We start from the raw sequence: 10,351 nt of genomic DNA on the forward strand, positions 1-10,351 counted from the left end.
TAGAAAACCCGAACATCTAAAATATGAAAGCCCAAATTTAAAAATTTATCCTGTAAAGAAAAAGGGGAAAAATAACAATAAAGGCAAATGATAATAAGCAAAAAAATCACCTAGGTAGACTTAACTTCTGAATCATCAGAACAAGAGCAAGAAGATGAGGTAACAACTTGTGCAAAATCATCAAGGATTAAATTATTAATTCTGATAAGGTATAATTATGTTAAGTTTTTTTTTTTTTGTGTTTTGTTTATGTGTTTTGTGTAATTGTTTATCTATTTTGTGTATTTGTTTTTTATTATGTTTTAAGCATTATTTCATATTTTAGTTTCTTTCTATATGTTATTATTTTTTGCAAGTATTTTAATTTTAGGTTTTGTTTTATATCTTCTTTTTTATAATATCAAAGGTGGTTGGTCATATTTGTGGTTTAATTTTTAAAATTCTATATTATTTTGTTTTAAAATTTTATTTATCTTTAAAAATAAAAAATAAAAAAAATGATTTACCTATTTTTAAATATAATTTTTATTAGTAATGAGGAGATTAGGATAAAATATTTTTAGTTTGCAAATTCAACTAATAATATTTGTCATCATCAAAAAGGAGAAGAATGTTGCAACTTGGGCTCCTAAGTTTATAATTTTGAAGATAATAAATATTATTGATTACCTACTTATTTATCCTAGTATTTGCAGTGCATATTTATTTTTGTGTCAACTAACATTTCAGGCACAACATGCATCATTATTTATAGAATAGGTTATGTTGAAAGAGTATATAATTTTTATTTATTTATTTTTAATTTCTTGAGTCAAGTTTTATAATGGTGTATGCTAGCCTGATGACCGTGCACACACACACACAAGGGGAGCAAAAATAATTTTAAATATTTAAATTTTTTCTACACATCATACTATGCAATATTGATCGTATTGTATGATTTGTTGTTATAATACTGGATGATCTGTTATAATTGGAAACCCCACCATTCATTAAATTAGACAAAAAATTTGAATTTATAAAAGTTGTTCTATTCGTACTGTAAGAACCTAATATTAATGTACGATGTTTAAAATATTGTCTAATCTAATCCTATACTTAATCAATTGAATCTGCTTAATTTTAATATTTTGATCATACTGTACACTAGATCATATTGTATGATCAATAGAGACAATTTTTGGTCATCACATGATTGGTCCAGGATGAACTGCATTTTGGTTGAACTAATCGTATTGTACGATTGGTCATTCATATTGATGATCATATAATACTAACATACAAATTTAAACTGATCGTATTGTACTAACTGGTCATCGTACAATGCTAACAGGTCAAATTTTATACATCATACTAGACGATCCTGCGATCATACTATACGATATTTGACGGTTGAATTGAATTTTTAGGATTTATAATGTCCTCTATTTAAGCTTTCTCATAAGACTGTAAGTCTTTGAGTAATCATTGAGTAATTTTCTTTTGAAGAAAGCTTGAAGAGAGAGCTTTAAGCTAGCAAGAAAAAAGTTGGAGTATATAAGAGAGGAATAAGATCCTTGTGGGCTTTAAAGTAGTGTGATATGGGGTTTTCAAATGATTGCTCCAACAAACTTTCGTTTGAGTTCCTCAAAGAGTCAAGGTTTGTTTTTAGCGAAGCTTTGGGAAGAAGACTTATTTGGTGTCAAAAGACCGGACTATTCTGCCGCACTGGGGAAGGTGAAAGTGATTCCAGGTTCTCTGCCACATCAAGTGGGTGAAAAGAAGTCAAGGTTTTCTGCCTCACTAGGAGGGTAAAAAGGATTCAAGGTTATTTGCCTCGCTGGGAGGGTGAAAACGAGTCAAAATTCTCTGCTTGTGAAAGGAGTGTAGTCCTCAACCACACCGTGTTGGTGGAAGAGAGCTTGAAAGGTCTTCTCCGCCTAGTTGTGGGGGCAAAAGGAGAGTCACTAAAGAGTTTAGTGCAATATCTGGAGTGGACTTCAGAGAGTGGATGTAGGTCATGGTTTAACCGAACCACTATAAAACTAGTATGCTCATTCTAATTTTTACTTTTTAAACCTTATTTTTTTTGCATTATATTTTTAGTTATAACTGTTTGGTTGAAAATTTGTGATTGATATTATGTTGTATTGATTATACTATCATCATAATCTTTGTAACTTTCTATAAGTGCACTAGCTTTCGCACATGTTATAGTATTACTTTTGTATTAGTGTGCCTCGGGCTAATTCCTTAAGTTCTAACAACCTTCACGAACTTTCACTTAGGTCCACGATAGTTATGATAAGTGGTTTGTTAGTGGTATTCAAAAAGTATTACAAGGACAACAAAGTAGCTTAAACACGTATAAGTATCACAATTATTAGGTAGTAAAGATATTAGAATATCTTAGATTCCAATAGAAGATTTTAGGAAGTTTCCAAAAGTCCAAGAGATTTAAAGATCCAAAGATACATTTGTGTGTTTGAGTACTTTTTTTATAAGTGTTAAATTAACTTTGATATTCTTGGTTGACATTGAGAGTTAGAGAATTAGTCATCAATGCCTCAATTATGATTAGTGAATTACAATAATTATGTGACAATCAAAATCATTTAGTTTTGAAATGTATTTAATTCCTCATTTAATGAGCGTTATGCTGAAAATTATAATGTTTTGAATGTTGTTTTAAATACTTAACTGAATTTGTTGAATCTAAAAAGTACCCCAATTGAACCGTACTGATCCAAGCTGAAACACTAGAGGAGAAATCATCTCAAGCTCGAAATTTTATGTATGTTGGGGGATGAAGAATAAGTATTTAATGTGTCGGATAAATATGAAAAGAAATTTGTATGGCATACAACTAACCTTGGTCTATTAGTCAGAGGTTTTGAATATTGATTAAGAGTTCCTGGATTCGAGTTTTATGTATATAATGTGTGTGAGTTTTCCTTAATTAGCCTAAATATCTAAAAAAAATGGTAACATTAAATACTGAACCACTAATTTTGCCTCTTATCACTTGAGTATACTTAATACAGAACCACTATAGTTTTTTTAACTATGACTTTATAGAGTAACTACAGTCATAATACTTGTCTTATATCTTAAAACCTCCATATGAGGCACAAGAAAATGGTAATCTCAAAAGTTTTTTTTTTTTTTAAATTTCTTTTTTAGTTCTCTGAGAAATTTTTCATTGTGTTATTTAAATTGTAGTTCTCAATATCATTATGGCTCACTCTGCTATGCTAAAGGGGTAATCAAGGCTAATGTTTCCAAAAAGACATTTTTTTCAGTTAATCATTTAAATTTTAAATTACATATTATTGAATTCTTAAATTTATTATGATTGTTATACTTTTTAAATAAATATTAGTTGATCTTTCTTCAAACTACGATATGTTTACTCAGTGTGTGAACATTAATATTGGTGGCTCCCATGATATATTCAATATAATACTTCAAACTTCTTTGAAAATACATTTCATTTCCTCTTTACTATTATCATGATAAAGCCAAAGGGCATATTCTATGTATGTTCAATAATAGAGAATACAATTGGTCGTCAAGTATTTACAAGTTTCATCTAAATAAAATATATAATATGGTTCTTACAATTGGGTGTTTCAGGGTTAAATTACAAGTTCAAAATACTAACATTAATTCAGTGCATTCTTAATGATTTATTTCTTTCTTATGCACAAAATATCATACAGAAGAAAGTTTTTTTCGAAGTCAAGGAATGAGCAAAAACATAACAAGATATCTATATAAAATCAAACGAAATGATGAAAGGTTAAAACTTTTATAGATGGCTTCATCGGTGAAACAGAAACATGTCTGCTTAGCATTATAAATATAATGTTTTTAATAAAATAAAACTGGTGAAAAAACCAATGATTTAATGAATACAATAAATACCGTCATTTATATTCTTCATCTGAATCTGACTTGGCAAAAATTGGCTTTGGCTGAGTCTCAGCATATGCAGGTGCTATGAACTTGGGATCTTTTGCAGCAGCATCTGCATATTTTAAGTATGGCCTCTCATGGATCTTCTTCCATCGACGTCTCCTTAATCAAATCACCTTGCTGCAACATTATACCTAAAACATTATTCATTCATGTAAATATAATCATTAAAATATTCATGGAGATACAAACCTTCATAAGGTACTGGGCTAACAAGCTGCCTTCTGTAGCACCCACTCTTCCACCAAAGCCTGGGCCATTTACAGGAAGTTTAGGTTTATGTGACTTCATAGGATCCTTTAGGATCTTCTCTCTTTGATGTTTTCGACTAGGTTGATCTCTAAATAGAGGTAATGCATGGGGATTGTGAACAATTGGCTAGGCATCAAAATCACTCACAGACTCTTTCCTTGGCACTTGTGCAACACATACAAGAGCTCCTCTCTGACTCATAGATGGATCATAAAGTATGTGAGTACCGCCTTCTTTCTTGTCGCCCACAGTTACAAACACCTTCAGAAATATCAGCCAAACTCTTATTTTAAGGTTTCTGACTTAAAGGTAATGCAAAGCTAAAGACCAAACTTAGGGATTTACTTGAAAAAGAATGAAACATATTATGCAATATTACATTGAAATTCAACCATCATTATTACATGATAATATGTTGAAAACAGTAAGAATTAAAAGAGAATAGTTAAAAGTGAACATTCACATAACCTGCTTGATTTTTGGATGCAAACTACAGCGAACCACACTTTGATGAGGGGAGATTACAATTCTTGATACAAGCTCAAGTTTCCTCCCGTCACATGCCTCAAATGTATCTTCTTTTTCAACCGAGGTTCCAGTAAGGATAAGCTTCTCGTCTGGACTAAATGCAGCATTTGTTTGGGCATAATAATTGGGAATGTTATCAAATATTTTGATGGGATTTCTCATTTGTCGCAAATACCAGAACTATCAACAAAACCACAACCATTCATTTTCCTAGTTTTCTCTTACTCTTTGAAACTGTTCACAAAAAATAGTGATAATTGTAGGTTGTTCAGATGAAGTATTATATATCCGTACCTTAAGTGTACTATCCATGCTTCTGGACAAGAGAATCAAGCCATCAACTGAAAACTTAAGTCCACATCATCTGTATGTGCTCTCTCTAAGTGAATGTCTGGCCTGCTGCCCCATACAGACTTCAATGCTCCATAACTGTACAATTGACCATTTCATCAGAAAAACTTACTAGAAGCATACATCAAGATTACATATAAAACAAATAAGTTGCAAGTGTGGACAAAATGAAATAAAGAATGAAATATAAAATTCACAGCATAAATTCTAATGAAAATAATGAAACCTGTATGAAACCATTGCCAAGAGCACCAACAATACGTTTACCTTCATGATCCCAAGCACAAGCCGTAACTGGAACCCTCATTGGCCTAGCAAGCTTAGGCTTAATAACCTAATGACAGAAAAGCTATTAGATATCTTATAGATATTTTTCTTCATTGAAATGATAGTACAACTACCATATAAATGGATTATTTTTCCATCAACGAAAGTAAAGAGCAATAAAAGAATTAATTAGAGTATCATGTATGTGTTCAATTTTGCCATTTCATGCATGCCCATGTAACTGGATTGCTGCACATGTTAAATGTTGTGGGATTAAAAAAAAGGGCATGCTTGATTTAAGTTTCATAACCCAAAACATGAGTTCCTGTCAAGCCTGTTTTTGATATTTGAAGTCATTTACATCCCATAGATGCAAAGACCCATCTTCATACGAAGTTAAGATAGTTTCCTTGGACTTGGGATTCCATTCTCCACCAGTCAAGCCAGATATATGACCCTTGGTGTTCTTTAAGTCACGTATATACATATCTCCCTTAATGAACTCACCCAGGGTAAGTCCATCTCGATCATAAATCTACAATTAATTTCCTCCATAGAAATGATTAATCAATAGAACTACAATCTAAAAATAAAATGAGCCAAAGTTAGGTACCTTAGCCTGTGCTGAACCTGTTACACACTAAAATTTGTCTGATGTAGGACTCCAACTTATACTCCAAACCTGGTGTCCCTCAAAGGTCATAACTGTCTGAATGACTGCAACTTAGAAGTCATCCCTTGAAAGTCATACATTCTTACGGTGTAGTCATAGCTTCTAGAAAGTACTCTGCAAGAGTTGAGATAATCTTTAAACAACAAGAGAGATGTGATCATCATACATTTAAAAAAAAAGTTTTTTAGCAAAATTTAGAGGTTAGAAATAATGTCAAATAAATGAATTAATAGCTTTCCAAGACTATTGATTTTCCCTTCGTTTGGATCCAGAAGAATTTAATTTCAAATTTTGGAAAAGGTAGAATTGCAAAAAATTTAAGAAAGAAGCATCATCAAACAACAATTTAATGTTATGATATAGCCACTAAGCTTGTAGACTAGTTGTGTCACCCCTTGCGTCCAAAAGGGAAGTCTAGGGCACCATTCCTTCCAAAACAAAATATAATGAGATAACCATAGAAGGTTAATAGTTTGTCATGTTTATGTCATGTTATGTTTTATTTCAATTGTTAGGATATATTACGGTATTATCATCCTTATGATGTGAAATGTCTTCCATTAAGAGGCCAGTATTTTGTAGTAAGGTATGCTTGATGAATCTTTACAAACATTAACCTTCCAACTTTTTAGGCTCATCTTTATGAATATTCATTTTCATTTATTCCTATTAAGCATGTTGTCTAAGGTGTTAAACCTATTCTTCATAAATCATTTTGAACAATTACCATCCATGTTAGCTTAGGTTTTTTTCCCTTCCTAGTAAAGAATTCTCCAACGGTATTTACATACCCATCTAATAAAGAATTCTCAGTGAATGATGAAAAAAATATAGTTGCTCTCACTCTTCTTTGAGTAGCGGGCTAGTCCTTTTTTCCTGCCTATAATTAATGTTATCTCCCAATATTCCAAATTGGTGTCAAGCATCTCCAATCCGTTAACTTGTAGATGTTGGTAATAGTACGCTGAAGGCAAAGATCAATTTGCTTTTTCTAAGGAAAGTTTTAGGGGAAATGTGCATCATTTCATATCACCGTCTCTCTCTTTGTATTTCCTCCCTTTCTTGACTTTCATGTGAGTTCTAGTTCTTTTGCTTTCTTCTCTGATTCTGCTATCCAGTAGTCATCAGTTTGCATCCAAGCAACGAAAAACATTCAGAAGAAGACCTCCTCTTCCTTATGAGTTCTCCCATGGAAAAGGTACTTCCTACCCTCACTATGTTATCAATTCCCCTAGCTCCCTCCACCTCCAAGCCATTGCCACACGGCTTAAGTCTAGAAAGAAATGGTTATTGTTTAATTGCTTATTGTTCTTATGTTTCATGGGCTCCCATCCCTCTTTACAACTTAGATGTAACACCCAAGCCACTTCCAAGAGCACCTATTGTAGTTATCTGATGTGGCGCCGGTTCAGGTTCACCCGGAACAGGTCCAACCGGCCCTAGGGCCAATTCGGGTCTATAGGAGGCGGACATGTTCCGCCTCCCTTGGTTTCACCGGCCACATGGTGGGCCCCATTTTGCCAAATAGGTTTGAATTTCAAAGAGGGGGCGGCTAAGGGTTAGGAAGGAGAATAGTTTAGGAAAGTTTTTGTATTAAGAGAGAAAGAAGGTTTAGAGGGGGATTATATTTTGATTGATTGAAATTAGGGTTTTTGGAGGCTTGGGCTCAGACAATCTTGTCTAGAGATTTGGGAGAGACGATCCTTCCTCTCAAATTGATGATCTCTTGCATCTTTTCTTTGTTCTTGTTTTCTCTTTGATTGTTATAAGATTTGCTATCGTTTGTTTGTTCTTCCACCACGATTCTTCTATTTTCTCAATGTTTTTACTAATTATTGATTAGTTTTGCTTGCGAACTCAAGTCAATCCGATAGGATTACTTGCGAACTCAAGTATTTCCTATCAAATTGGCATCAGATCAAGTCATGGGACCGGGGTGGACTGTTTTTTGAAAATTACAGCAGCAGTTTTTTTACAAAAATGATTAAACTAGGATGATGGTGCCATAAAGGGCGTTATAGATCACTAGCACGTCATATCTTTAGGAAATGAAGAATTCTAACAAAAAAAAAAAAACAAGATTAAACCAGGATGGTGCCACGAAAGGTGTTGTCCTCCACTAGCACATCTAATCCGAAGAAAGAATCCTTACCTAAAGGAAAAGAAAATAGGATTAAACTAGGATGGTGCCACAAATTATGTTATCCACCGCTTGCACGTATAATTCTAAGGAAAGAAAAAATGCTAACCTAAAGAAAAAGAAAACTTGATTAAACTAGGATCATGCAAAGAAGGACGTTATTCACCTCTAGCACGTCTAATTCAAATGAAAGAAATAATATTAATCTAAAGGAAAATAAAACTAGATTAAACTATGATGATGTCAAGAAGGACGCGGTACACCACTAGTATGTCTAATCCTAAGGAAATGAAGAATACTAACCTAAAAGAAAAGAAAACTGGATTAAATTAGGATGGTATCTTGAAGGAAGTTGTCCACCCCTAACACGTTTAATCCTGCGGAAAGGAAGAATCCTAACTTAAAGAAAAAAAAAATTTTTGATTAAACTAGGATGGTGCCAAGAAGGGCATTATCCACCACTAGCATGTATAATCCTAATGAATGGAAGAATCCTAACGTAAATGAAAAAAAAAAATTGGATTAAACTAGTATGGTTCCATGAAGGGCGATGTACACGGCTTGTAAAACCCAAAATTCGTCATTTGAGTGCGTCGCACGCATATCGATGCGCCGCGACGAACTTAAGTGAAATTTCGACGTCGTCGGAATTCGACGAAATAAATTTCGTTAGATTCGTCTCGAAATTTCGAGCGAAATGGTATAAAGAACTTATATTAAATTTCGCGTGGATTTGGAGTTAAAATTCGCCGAAGTACTTTAAGTAACTTTTGGCTAGATTTTCCATTTTTACCCCTAAGCCCTCTTAAGGGATATGAGTTTGGCAAGGGTACATGCATAAAATGACATTTTTTTTTATTTCTCTAAAACCCTCATAAGCCTAAGGGACCGAAACATTCGGTCCCTTGTGTGTTTGTTCGGCCGACCGAGAGAGAGGGCGACGGGAGAAGGGAAAACCGGCGGGAGCTCCTTCCAAGCCGGCGATTCCGGCGAGATTCCGGCGAGAATCCTTAGGAAAAACGTGGGGAAAGCTTTGGGGTAAGTGTTTCTTCAAAGTTATGAAAGTTTCCTTGAGATTTTTGGTGTAGAAAATTCTAGGGTTTGTTAATTTTTGTGATTTCTTTAGGAAAGCTTTAGGAATGCTCATGATCTTTGTTATTCTACCCTTCATGTCAATTTTTTTTGAGAAAAAGAATGAAATCCGAATTTTAAGGTTTCTCTTTTTGATAAAATTATTATGGGAATGAGTAGAGGAGCTTAAGGGAAGACTTTTGATATGGAAAATGTAATTTTTCATTTAACAAATTTGAGTGGAGAAATTAGGGAAAGTCTAGGGTTTTTCAAAACCTAGTTTTTATAAGACGCATGCTTCCTAATTGGGTTCCTAAGAGCTTCAAGAGGCCTCTAATGTCAAAATTGGAGAGAAAACTATTTTTTCAAAATTTATTTAATATAAATCCGAAAATAAATGAATATTATTTATCCATTAGATGAAGGGGAGGATTTGACATGCTTAAGGAAAGAAATTGGCAAAATATGAAAGTCATAATTTTGGAAATTTTATTAAATCCGAAAATCATAATTAAATTAAATAAAAAATTTAACATTTTGTTGAGTTAATTAAGGTCATAGAGATTTAAATATCTTGTTTTCCTTTAGGTTGAAATTAAGGAGGCGAGGACTTGTGCGGGAAACTTTCTAAGCACAAATTCTTTGAGGTGAGTGACTTTATTGGCTATGGAAAGTGAGCATGTTTATTAAAGCTTTTATATCAAACCACGAACAAATTATGTTCTTATGTCAATTCTTATGTCAAAGCATGTTTCTTATGTCAAAGCATGTTTCTTATGTCAAAGCATGTTTCTTATGTCAAAGCATGTTTCTTATGTCAAAGCATGTTTCTTATGTCAAAGCATGTTTCTTATGTCAAAGCATGTTTCTTATGTCAAAGCATGTTTCTTATGTCAAAGCATGTTTCTTATGTCAAAGCATGTTTCTTATGTCAAAGCATGTTTCTTATGTCAAAGCATGAAAGGGTTCTTTTAGTATCTTATGAAATTATTTTATCATGGTTGAAATCATTTATCATAGTCATGCAATGGTTATAGATTGTCACATGAAAATTTCTATCATAATCATGCTATATTACTTGTATGTTGATGACGGAGTACCAAGAAGTGGCT

General features: G+C 33.0%; 1 pseudogene; it reads right to left on the bottom strand.

The window, feature by feature from the left end:
- Nucleotides 1–3,872: 3,872 nt before the first annotated feature.
- Nucleotides 3,873–5,417, bottom strand: LOC110103304 (annotated as a pseudogene).
- Between the last annotated feature and the right edge of the window lie 4,934 nt (nucleotides 5,418–10,351).

The sequence above is a fragment of the Dendrobium catenatum genome, unplaced genomic scaffold (assembly GCF_001605985.2).
Source record: "Dendrobium catenatum unplaced genomic scaffold, ASM160598v2 fragScaff_scaffold_1542, whole genome shotgun sequence".
NCBI classification, from domain to species: Eukaryota; Viridiplantae; Streptophyta; class Magnoliopsida; order Asparagales; family Orchidaceae; genus Dendrobium; species Dendrobium catenatum.